Source organism: Lithobates pipiens, unplaced genomic scaffold, assembly GCF_037356315.1.
Source record: "Lithobates pipiens isolate NorthernLeopardFrog02 unplaced genomic scaffold, aLitPip1_a1.2 Scaffold_27, whole genome shotgun sequence".
In the NCBI taxonomy this organism is placed as follows: domain Eukaryota; kingdom Metazoa; phylum Chordata; class Amphibia; order Anura; family Ranidae; genus Lithobates; species Lithobates pipiens.
In genome coordinates, this window is record NW_027507788.1 from 172665617 (window position 1) to 172678760 (window position 13144).

Here is a 13144-nt window from a genome sequence, read left to right on the forward strand (position 1 = left end):
ACAATCAATATAACAGGACAGTCACTCAGCATCAGCATAGGCAGTCTTGAAGGGATGTGATATTTCAAAAAAAAATTATTCAGTTACATCAACTTCAGGTGCTTGGTAGCTGTGGGTGATCCAAGACTGATTCATCTTGATGAAGGTCAGTCGATCAACTGAGTCGGGGGACAGGCGCACCAGCAGCACTGAAGGTGCGTTCCGAAAGAACGCTGGATGCAGGACAGGCCAGTAGCTCAATTGCATACTGTGCAAGCTCTGGCCAGTGATCCATCCTCAAGACCCAGTAAGCCAGAGGATTTTCGGTGGGAAAGGTGTCCAAGTCTGACCTTGCCCCTAGGTATTCCTGCACCATGTAAATCAGACGCTGGCGATGGTTGCTGGAACCGATCATACCTTGGGGCTGCTGACTAAAAAATTGTCTGAGCGCATCGGTCAGACGGCCACCTTCTCCACCGCTCCTTCTGACCGATGCCTCAGCAACACGTTGTCCAGGAGTTTGTAACCTCCCAGTCTCTGGGAACGCGTTGCACAGACCATTCTGCAAGGCCTCCTGGAGATGTCTCATCCTCTGCTCCCTCTGCGATGGCAAGATAAGGTCGCAACCTTACCCTTGTACTGTGGATCAAGGAGAGTGGCCAGCCAGTAATGGTCCCTCTCCTTGATCCGAAGAATACGAGGATCCTTCCGCAGGCTTTGCAGGATCAGGGAGGCCATGCAGCGTAGGTTAGCTGAGGCATTTGGTCCGGAGTCCTCTGGGTCACTAAGGACAACATGATCCGCAGCTACCTCCTCCCAGCCACGTACAAGTCCACGGGTTTCTTGGGACTGTAAATCATCCCTACAAGACTGCTGCTGATGCTGAGTGCCAGCCTCCACCTCCATACTGACACAATCATCCTCCTCCTCCTCTTCCTGTGTAATGGGTGGAACAGCAGGAACACTGTCTGGATAAAGGGGGCCTTGAGAGGCAAGGAAGTCCTCCTCTTCCTGCCTCTGTTCTGCCTCAAGTGCCCTGTCCATTATTCCACGCAGTGTATGCTCCAAGAGGTGGACAAGAGGTACAGTGTCACTGATGCATGCACTGTCACTGTTCACCATCTTTGTGGCCTCCTTAAACAGTGACAGGACAGTGCATGCATCCCTGATCATGCCCCACTGGCGTGGTGAGAAAAAACTGAGCTCCCCTGACCCTGTCCTGGTGCCGTAGTCGCACAGGTACTCATTGATGGCCCTCTGCTGCATGTGCAGCCACTGCAGCATGGCCAACGTTGAGTTCCACCTGGTGGGCATGTCACATATAAGGCGGTTCTTGGGCAGGTTCAACTCCTTTTGGAGCTCAGTCAGCCGAGCACAGGCATTAAATGATCGGCGGAAATGCACACAGACTTTCCTGGCCTGCTTCAGGACATCCTGTAAGCCCGGGTACCTGCCCAAGAACCGCTGCACCACCACGTTAAGGACGTGAGCCACACAGGGCACATGGGTCAGTTGTCCCTGTTGGAGGGCGGAGAGGAGGTTGGTGCCATTGACGCAAACCACCATTCCTGGCTTAAGCTGGCGTGGCGTCAACCACCTCTCGGCCTGCCCCTGCAGAGCTGACAAAATATCTGCCCCAGTGTGGTTCCTGTCCCCCAAACAAACCAGAGCAAGCACGGCATGGCATCGTTTTGCCTGCGTATTTGCGTAGCCCCTGGAACGCCTACGGAGCACCGCTGGTTCTGAGGACAGAGCACTGGAAGAGGTCATGGAGGAAGAAGAAGAGGAGGGGGTGGAGGAGAGAGGTGTGTCACAACCAATAGTAGCATTTTGGAGGCGTGGTGGCGGAACAACCTCCAACACTACTGCACCTTGTCCTGCATCCTTCCCAGCTGCCAGAAGAGTGACCCAATGGGCCGTGAAAGACAGGTAACGTCCCTGTCCATGCCTGCTGGACCATGAGTCAGCGGTAATATGCACCTTACCGCTGACTGCCCTGTCCAGCGAGGCAAGGACATTGCCTTCCACATGCCGGTAGAGAGCCAGAATCGCCTTCCGTGTGAAAAAGTGGCGTTTGGAGACCTGTCACTGAGGAACCACACATTGTACAAACTCACGGAAGGGGGCAGAGTCTACCAACTGAAAAGGCAGCAGTTGAAGTGCTAGCAATTTAGCCAAGCTAGCATTCAACCGCTGGGCATGTAGATGGCTGGGAGTGAACTTCTTTCGCCGGTCCAGCAGCTGGGGCAGGGACATTTGCCTGCTATAATCGGACATGGGTGTACTGCTAGCAGAGTGCCCGGAAGCACTTGGCTGTGACACACCTAATTCTACACCTTCATTCCTCTCAGAGCACGTTTCAGAGAGGACTGAAGGTCTAGTGGGGTTGGAGATCCCAGCTGATGAGGAGCAAGGAGAGGTCCGCTTTGTTCTTTGGCGTGGGTCTTTGAGGTACGCTTGCCAACGAGCTGCATGGCAGGTCAACATATGTCTGGTCAAGCATGTGGTGCCCAAGCGGCTGATGTTTTGGCCACGTGAGATACGCTTGAGACATATGTTGCAAATAGCAGCGGTGCGATCTGATGCACTCGTCTCAAAAAAGGCCCACACAAAATAACTTTTAGAATAACGCGCAGAGGCAGCGCCCTGCACAGGCGGAGCTCTGCGGTGTGATTCAGTCGGTGTGCTGCCCCTAAGCTGGCCCCCGGAGGGCATCCTGCCTCTTTGGACATGTGCCTCCTCCTCTCTCCTACCAGGCACCCACGTGGAGTCAGTGCCCTCATCATCCCCTTCCTCTTCATCGCTGGAGCAAACCTGGCAGTATGCTGCAGCTTGTGGAACATGACTGCCAGATTGCTGTCCTTCTTGAGCATCCCCTCTCTCTGCGCTCACGCTACTGCCTTCCTCTAGCTGAGTATCATCATCAGAGCCTACAAAACACTGGGCATCCTGCTGGGGCATGTACCCAACACTGTGCTCAAAGAGCTCAGGAGACTCCTCAGGAGGACGTGGTGGGTCTAAGAAAGGAGTCACTGATGATGACATTGAGAGGAGGGAAGATGATGCATTGACAGCTGCTTTGCTAGTACCCTGAGCCTGGGGGAGAGAGGATGAGGAGGATGAAGGCTTGGTCATCCACTCTACCAAGTCTTTGGCATGTTGCGGCGCAACATGCCCAGCTGCCGAAAAGGACAAGCGTGTCCCATGGCCACGTGCTGATGATGACGATGCACCGCGTCCACGACCAGCACTGTTGTCTCTAGACACAGAGCCTGCTTGCCCTCTTTTATCGGCTCGCGCTTGTCTGCCTCTCCTTGTTGGCCTTCCAGACATGGTAATGGCCTGACGATAGACGGGAAAACCAGCAATTGGGTAGTGTATATTGTGCTGGAGGCACACACAACACCCATGAACTCCTGCAGATGGCAGATGGCTCAATTAGAGAAGCAGTGGCGGAATTATCACGGTCGCACCAGTCGCATTTGCGACTGGGCCCTTGAGTTCCGCCACTGTGGGGGGGCCCGCTGCCGCCCGGGAGATAGTAATTTACACGGAGTCCCGGTAAGCTCCGCCCACCCTTTCCAGCTGCTCCGCCCATCCTCCCCTCCCATCCTCTGCTCCAGCACCACGGGGACAGTCCCCGTCCGCTTCGCCCATCCTCTCTGCCCGCACAGTCTCCGCCCATCTTCTCTTCTCCGGCCACACCTTCACTCACAGTCTCCGCCCATCTTCTCTTCTCCGGCCACACCTTCACTCACAGTCCCCGCCCATCTTCTCTTCTCTGGCCACACCTACACTCACAGTCTCCGCCCATCTTCTCTTCTCCGGCCACACCTTCACTCACAGGCTCTGCCCAGCCTCTCTGCTCGCCCAAGCAAGACCGAGCAAGGAGGAGGAACGAAGTGATCTGCAAGTGAGTGGCACCATCACTTAATAACAACACTGCCACTGATACCCCCTCCACACCACTACTGCCACCGATACCCCCTCCACACCACTACTGCCACCGATACCCCCTCCACACCACTACTGCCACCGATACCCCTCCACACCACTACTGCCACTGATACCCCTCCACACCACTACTGCCACCGATACCCCCTCCACACCACTACTGCCACCGATACCCCTCCACACCACTACTGCCACCGATACCCCTCCACACCACTACTGCCACCGATACCCCCTCCACACCACTACTGCCACTGATACCCCCCGCACCACCACTGCTGCCACTGATACCCCCCGCACCACCACTGCTGCCACTGATACCCCCGGACCACCACTGCTGCCACTGATACCCCCCGGACCACCACTGCTGCCACTGATACCCCCCGCACCACCACTACTGCCACTGATACCCCCTCCACTGCTGCCACTGATACCCCCCGCACCACCACTGCTGCCACTGATACCCCCCGGACCACCACTGCTGCCACTGATACCCCCCGCACCACCACTGCTGCCACTGATACCCCCCGGACCACCACTGCTGCACTGATACCCCCTCCACTGCTGCCACTGATACCCCCACACCACCACTACTGCCACTGATACCCCCACACCACCACTGCTGTCACTGATACCCCCACACACCACCACCACTGCCACGATACCCCCCACACCACCACTGATATCCTCACACACCACCACAACTGCCACCGATACCCCCCACACCACCACAACTGCCACTGATACCCCCACACACCACCACAACTGCCAATGATACCCCCACACACCACCACAACTGCCACTGATTCCCCGTCCCCCCCACCACCACCACTAATACCCCCCAAACCACCACAACCACTGATCCACCCCATGATGACCACTACTGTCACTGATCCACCCCACCATGACCGCTGCTGCCACTGATCCCATCCTGCAACCACCATCCTTGCCACTGATACCATTCCCCTCCCCACCACTCATCCCATCCCACCCCCCCAACGACCACCCTCACCACAGATCCCATCCTCCCACCACCACTGCCACTCATCCCATTCCATCCCCCTCCACCCCCCCAACCATCACCCTTTCCACTGATCTCATTCCCACCTCCACATCTGCCATTCATCCCATTCAACCCCCCTATCACTGATCCCACCCCCCAACCACAACCCTTTGCCACTGATCCCACCCCCCCTCACCACTGACACTCATCCCATTCCCCCACCACCACCGCTACTACTGATCCCATCCCCACCAAACCACCACCGCTGCCACTGATTCCATCCTCCCCACCTCTGCCACTCATCCCATCCCCCACCACGGATGCCACTGATCCTATCCCTCCTCAACCACCACTGCTGTCAATAATCCCACTACCACCACTGCCACTCATCCCAGGGGCGTAACTACAGGGGTCACAATTGCCCATGAACACCTGGATGGGGGCAGGGGGCATTTAGAGGAACAAATCCCCTCAATTTTTCTACTGTGGCCACTAAAAGTCTGCTTCTCCTCCTGTCTCTCTGATGGGCATTAAGTGACTGCAGGAGGAAAATGGAGGGGATTTGTTCCCCCTGCTATCCAGGTCCTGCTACCCCTGGGATCAGTGGGAAGAGCCCTGGCTGGAGGTCAGGGGGGCCCTCCATGGTTTCTTGCACTGGGGCCCTGGAGGTTCTAGTTACGCCACTGTAGAGAAGAGCTATATAGGTGGATATAACGGTTTATACTGTGGTCAGGGCACGCAGACAGCACGCACAATCTCCCACAACTGACTGCAAGCTCTATTAAAAAAGAGCAATATAGCTAGCAATATAGGTGGATATAACGGTGTATACTGCGGTCAGGGCACGCAGACAGCACGCACAATCTCCTACAACTGACTGAAAGCTCTATTAAAAAAGAGCAATATAGCTAGCTATATATGTGGATATAACGGTGTATGCTGCGGTCAGGGCACACAGACAACAACCACTACAGAAGAGCAAGAACGCAAAATCGGCCGATAACGAATGGTGTATACTGTGTTGAAGGTACACAGAACACTCACTAACTCCTACAGACGCCAACACACTACACAAGGCCGCCGCGCTGGCGGCCTTATATAGTGTGGGGTGTGTACTACACAGCCTGAGCTATGATTGGCCACAGGCATCCTGCCTGTGTCTAATCATGGCTCTCCTCGCTGCCGGCGCTGTGATTGGTCAAGCATGCGGGGTCACAGTGCATGCTTGGCCAATCATGAGCCAGCAATGCACTGCGATGGCGCAGTGCATTGTGGGCCGTGAGCGCCACACAAATTTGGCGTGAACACCCCATAACGTTCGGTATTCGCCGAATGGGCGAACAGCCGATGTTCGAGTCAAACACGAAGCTCATCCCTTCTGTACAACAGCTGCACTGTATTATATACCGTGTACACCACCAGAAGTGTATTAGAAACTGTACATCACCGAATGCATTGCGTGTGTATATGTATGTGTATATGTATGTATGTATGTATGTATGTATGTATGTATATATATAGATATATATATATATATATATATATTTTTTTTTATACACTGCCTGAAGTGTATTTTATATATTGTACACCGCTGAATGCACTGTGTATATCCTCTACACTGAATGCAGAGTATGCAGTTGTGCTCAGAAGTGTACGTACCCTGGCAGAATTTGATTTCTTGGCCATTTTTCAGAGAATATGAACAATAACACAAACATTTCTATCGCTTATGGTTAGTGTTTAGCTGAAGCCATTTATTATCAATAAACTCTTTTTTTAAAATCATGATGACAACAGAAACTACCCAAATTACCCCAATCAAAAGATTACATACCCTGGAATGTTTGGCCTTGGTACAGACACAGAAGGTGGCACACACACAGTTTAAAATGGCAATTAATGGTTAATTTCCCACATTTGTGGCTTTTTAAATTACAATTAGTGTCTGTGTATAAATAGTCTTTCTTGATCTACCTGACCTTGACTTGGTATTGAGCCCCCAATTTTCCACTTCTTAATAAGTGCTCTCTCAGCAGAGTGGGCTGTGATTGGCCAAACCATGCAGCTCAGGTACATGCTGTGGCCAATCGTCATACAGCTATGCACTGCGATCTCGCAGTGCATTATGGGGCATTCCGCGGTGCTCGAATTTCCTGTGAACAGGCAAACACCCGATGTTCGAGTCAAATGTAATCATTAGTCACCATGTTTTGAGGAGGAATAGTCTGTCTATAATCATATTATGATGAGGAATGTTCTGTCTCTGGTAATGCTCTGAAGAGGAATGGTTTGTCTCTGGTCATGCTCTGAGGAGGAACAGTCTGTCTCTGGCCATACATGCTCTAAGGAGGAATGGTCTGTCTCTGATCATGCTCTGAGGAGGAATGGGCTGTGTGTTACCAAGTTCTAAGAAACAGTCTGTGGGTCACCATGTTCTGACAAGGAATGGTCTGTGGGTGAACATTTTCTAAGGCTAAATGGCCTGTGGATGATCATATTCTTGGCACGATCAGCGGGTTGAACGAAAAAAAAAAACCTGAAGAGCTTTGGAGGAGCTGCTGTACTAACTATGCTATGCTAGTACAGCGATCTCCCCTGCTAAGCTATTGTGTTTTGACTGGGGGGGGGGGGTGCATTCCCTGCCCCAACACACTGAGCTCTGATTGGATGCTGATCGGCAGACCTTTTTCAATCATCCCCTTCAACAGAAGCAACCAGAAAGCTGGGCTTCTGTCAGACCTGCTGTCACATACACTCAAGGGCCAAATGTTGGCCGGTTTCTATTGAACTGGCCAATGCTGCCCAATATTTGCCTCATGTGTACGGCCCTTTACGAACAATGAAAATCTGTTGATTGAATAAATTTTTGTACAAATGTAAATTGTTCTTTTTTACGTACTTAACCAGAAGAAAGATCCAAAAAGTCATGGACAATGTGAAATGTTACAAAAAAAGACTTAAAAGTTATGTACAATTGTAATGCATGAATAACCACTAATTGCTAAATATATTCACTTGTAAATTTGTACCATGCACACAAAATTACTCCATTCTCTGGAGCAGTTGATAATAATGTCTTTATTAAATACAATAAAGTTATTGAAAAGAAAATCTGTCAAATAATTTAAGAAATCTATAAGCATGCTGAGTCATATAAACAACACCTAATTGCTGGTTTATTTATTGACTGTACTAATAGGGAGTCTGGAAGGGGTCCCTAAAGAGTAGAGCCCCCCATGACTTAATTTTATTAGATTGGTCCAGTAGTAGTGCAGATAATGAGGCATCCACACGCTGTCAATGAAGCGAGCCAGGAATGGAGCTGTCTGCATTATCTCTCCATCCGTGTCTGGAATCTAAACATTGCTGGGCTCTGCTAGACAGGCTAGGGGGTGCAGGGGGCACATCAGTGGCCCCTGCTGCTTCCACACCTGTTCTTTTCATGGTGATGGCTTGCCATTGTCTGTAGGCCTGCCGGATATGTTACAACACAAAAAAAAAAAAACAATTCCTCTAGTAATGTCATTGTAGCAGGATGGCATAGCACTTATATTGGTGATGATGCAATGTAATGTCTTGGGTCTCTATGTATAAAATGAATGATATAGGCAGATCACTTTATTTTTGCATTATGATATTAGACATTGCTAATATGTTAGTCTTTTCAATTCACTGACTCACGAAGAATCTTGTTTTTGACAGTGTATGCTGTGATACAGATCTATGGAATCTTGGATGTAATGGGTAATTTCTAATCAAAGCTGCATCCAGATATAGAACAGCAGGTGTCAGAAGGAGGAGGTGGGAAAAGTGACTGGGCAATTTCCACCCTAAGACCTATCCAATATAATCTGCAACCTGCCACACTCACCTGTGCCCCATTTCAGTGCCATTTTTTTTTTTTTTGCTAGAGTATGGCCATTGTTTATTGTTTCTTCCAATGCCACAGTCAGTCTGCATCCAGGTACTATCTTTTCTACTTTGCAGCCGAATTGGGATATCACCTACTTCATATTTGTTACATATTCCCATTCACATCACATAACTAAAAAAAAAATATATAAAAAAAAATGCAGCTTACCTTTTTAGATGCTTATCTTGGAACCTCCAGCACTGTAAAATCCTACTAGTTCATTTTGTTTATAAGGGGGGTTGGCAGCTATGTTTTTTTTATTTAACCCTGGCTGTACTGTGCAGGCAAATCTTCATTAAATGTTTGAACACTGTCTGTTGTAACAATGGGTTAAAGGTTTAAAAGCTTGGCTTTTTGTATTGTATGTTAATGTAAGGGATCTCATCCTGTACTTAGGACAGACTCACTCTGACATTATTCAAGAATCCTTGCAGTCAGAAATAACACTTTCTCTTGTGAAACATCTAAAAGGTATAAAATATTTGTAAAAATCTCTTTGGGTATGTTGTGTGAATGGGAACAGATAACAAACATATCCTGGCATTTCCTGAAATTTGACAGCAAAAGTTGAAATAAGCTTTAAAGGGCTAACGGATGTGTTGATCGGCAATTGAGCACCACGCTAGCTTCTATGGCTGCTATGCCACTGTGTCTCTTGGTGCTTTTCAGAGGCTGTCCTCACTTTACTGTGTACCCAATGAACCTTTGGGACCCCTGTGCACTTCTCCTTGTGTCTCCTCAGTATCCATAGCCACTCTGCATCCTTTGATAATTCCATGTGTCCCCAGAGACCCTACAGCTTCTGGTGTCACTGCCACCACTAGGTAACCAGCATAACCCTGTGTCTCTATTTCACCCTGGGAGCCTCCCTCACCTATGTCTCCACACAGCTTGGTGCTCTGCCTTCTCCTGGACTGTCTGGCTTCCAGTGGATAAGGATCCCAGTACAACCAGTCCAGATTTACTCCTTTCTGTTATGATCACTTCCTAATCTGGTGTGATTTCCATCTAGTCCGGGGATATGCAATTAGCGGACCTCCAGCTGTTGCAGAACTACAATTCCCATGAGGCATAGCAAGACTCTGACAGCCACAAGCACAACACCCAGAGGTAGAGGCTTGATGGGACTTGTAGTTTTGCAACAGCTGGAGGTCCACTAATTGCATATCCCTGATCTAGTCCATGGGTACTCAACCTGTGGCGCTCTAGCTGTTGCAGAACTACAATTCCCATCATGCCTCTGCCTTTGGGAGTCATGATTTTAACTGACAGTAGCTTGTAATGCCTCATAGGACTTGTAGCAATAGCTGGAGGGTCACAAGTTGAGCACCCATGAATTCTAGTCCAAACTGATTTATTTCCAGTTTGCTCATATCTCCACTCAGTTTAGTCTGATCCCTGTCCAATATGGTCTAATGTCTGTTCAGTCTTGCCCAAATCCATCCATTGTGGCCTAATCTCCAATCGGACTGATCAAATCTCAATCAAATTGGGTTTAGTCTATATCCAGACTGGTTCAATTTCCATCCAGTGTGACCTAATCACCATCCAGAATGGTCCAATCTCCATCTCTCTGCTCCTAGTCTAGTATTTTACAGCCTTTTTCTATCTCCTGATCCAACCATTACTATTTCAAATGTGTAAAAGTTTGTTTAATTTTGTGAGTTTTATTCATTCCCATCTAAGAAGCATTCCGTAAATCTTCTGCTGATTCCAATGCGATCTCTAGGCAATCCAATCTGATCACTGTAAAATCATGACAGGTATTTTGGTCTTCCCCATCCAAAATGGCAAATGCGATCTTCTTTTATTTTTATTTTTTTATCTCTTATGAGTTTAAGGCTGAATCCAATAAAGCAAGTCAAACTCTAATCTGTAGAGAATGCTATTTTATCTACAGTAAAGTGCCTTGAAAAAGTATTCATAACCCTTTAAATTTTCCACATTTTGTTATGTTGCAACAAAAAACATGAATGTATTTTATTGGGATTTTATGTGATGGACCAACACAAAGTGGCACATAATTGTGAAGTGGAAGGAAAATGATAAATTGTTTAATATTTTTTTCACAAATAAATATCTGAAAAGTGTGGCGTGCATTTGAATTCAGCCCCCCTGAGTCAATCTTTGTAGGAACACCTTTCACTGCAATTACAGCTGCAAGTCTTTTTGGGGATGTCTCTACCAGCTTTGCACATGTAGAGCGTGATATTTTTGTCCATCCTTCTTTGCAAAATAGCTTAAGCTCTGTCAGATTGGATGGAGAGCGTCTGTGCAATTTTCAAGTCTTTTCATAAATTCTTAATTGGAATTAGGTATGAACTTTGACTGGGCCATTCTAACACATGAATATGCTTTGATCTATACCATTCCATTGTAGCTCTGGCTGTATGTTTAGGGTCATTGTCCCATTGGAAGGTTAACCCCAGTCTCAAGTCTTTTGCAGACTCTAACAGGTGGTTTTCTTCTAAGATTGCCCTGTATTTGGTTCCATCCATCTCCGCATCAACTCTAACCAGTTTCCCTGTCCATGCTGGAGAAAAACATCCCTGCAACATGATGCTGCCACCACTATGTTTCACAGTGGGGATTGTGTGTTCAGGGTGATGTGCAGTGTTGGTTTTCTGCCACTCATAGCATTTTGTTTTTAGGCCAAAAAGTTAAATTCTGGTCCCATCTGAGCAAAGCACCTTCTTGCACATATTTGCTGTGTCCCCCACATGGCTTATCGCAAACTGCAAACGAGACTTATTATGGCTTTCTTTCAACAAGGTCTTTCTTCTTGCCACTATTCCATAAAGATTTGTGGAGTGTACTTTTTAATAGTTGTCCTGTGGACAGATTCTCCCACCTGAGCTGTGGATCTCTGACGCTCCTTCAGTGTTACCATGGGCCTCTTGGCTGCTTCTGACTAACGCTCTCCTTGCCCGACCTGTCAGTTTAGGTGGGTGGCCATGTCTTGGTAGGTTTGCAGTTGTTTCCATTTTCGGATGAGGGATTGAACAGTGCACCGTGAGATTTTTTTGTAACCTAACCCTGCTTTAAACTTCACATCTTTTTTCCCTGACCTGTTTAGTGTGTTCCTTGGCCTTTATGATGATGTTTGTTCGCTGTGTTCTAACAACCCTCTGAAAGCTTCACAGAACTGCAGTATTTATACTGAGATTAAATTACACACAGGTGGACTCTATTTATTACTAATTAGGTGACTTCTGAAGGCAATTGGTTCCACTAGATTTTAGTTAGGGGTACCAGAGTAGAGGGGGCCGACTACAAATGCACCCCACACTTTTCAGATATTTATTTATAAAAAAAAAAATAACTTTTAATTTGACTTTCCAGCGGAAGAGCTGGCATCAGGGCAGAACATTACTGAGCTCTGCTCAGCGTCAACAGCAGCTTCAGCCTTTCTCCTACACCACTGACATGGACATGGGCTATTTTGCCAGCAGTATCTGTGAAGTTCCAACAAACTTCTCAAAAAGAAGCACTGGCATCAGGGCAGAGGGCTACCAACCTCTGCCCATCACTGGCAACAATCCTAGAGTTTCAGGGAGCCGGGGCAGGTGGCCCCTCTCCCAGTGCCAAGTTGATGTAGTGAATCTCCTACTCCCAGCTAAAAGAAGCACCCAAGCGGGGTGCCAAAGTGCTTCCATCACAGAGCCCACCTTCAATTCTGCATAGACAGGTAGCCCACCTTTTCTTCTCCATATCCTGGAAGTCCACACTCTGTTCTCCATGGTCAGAGAGCCCAAATTCTCCTTTCTATAGCCAGATCGCCCACTCTCTCTTCTCCGTGGCCAGATACCAGAGCCCAAAAGAAAGAAGACTGGATTCATGTTAAACTCCGAATTACCCTTGGAGCCTACAAAAATCTCCACAGCCTTTGTGTTAGATATTCTTTAATGCAAGGCATCCCCAGTGCCAGCTTAGGTTGTTTAGTTAGTGTGAACATTATAACAAAGGAAGTTAAACAAATAACAACGATATGGATTCTCTTTCTGACAGAGTACAGCAAATAGAGAGAAGTTGCAGGTGTATAAGTGACACTGCCAGGCTGTTCTAAGCAAATAGTGGATGCAGAGAAGGTGTTGGTGTATAAGTGATGTTAGCCTCTTCCATGCAGAGTACTGTATAGTGGGTATGGCGAAGATGGTGCAGTGTTGTGAATATGGAAGAGGTGGATTGGTGTCACGTTTTGTGGCTCTTTTCTTCTAGGTTGGATAAGCAGGTGACAAGTGAATGGACAGCAGGAAGGGAGGACCAGCTTACAAAGGCCAGTATTTAGCACGATCTCT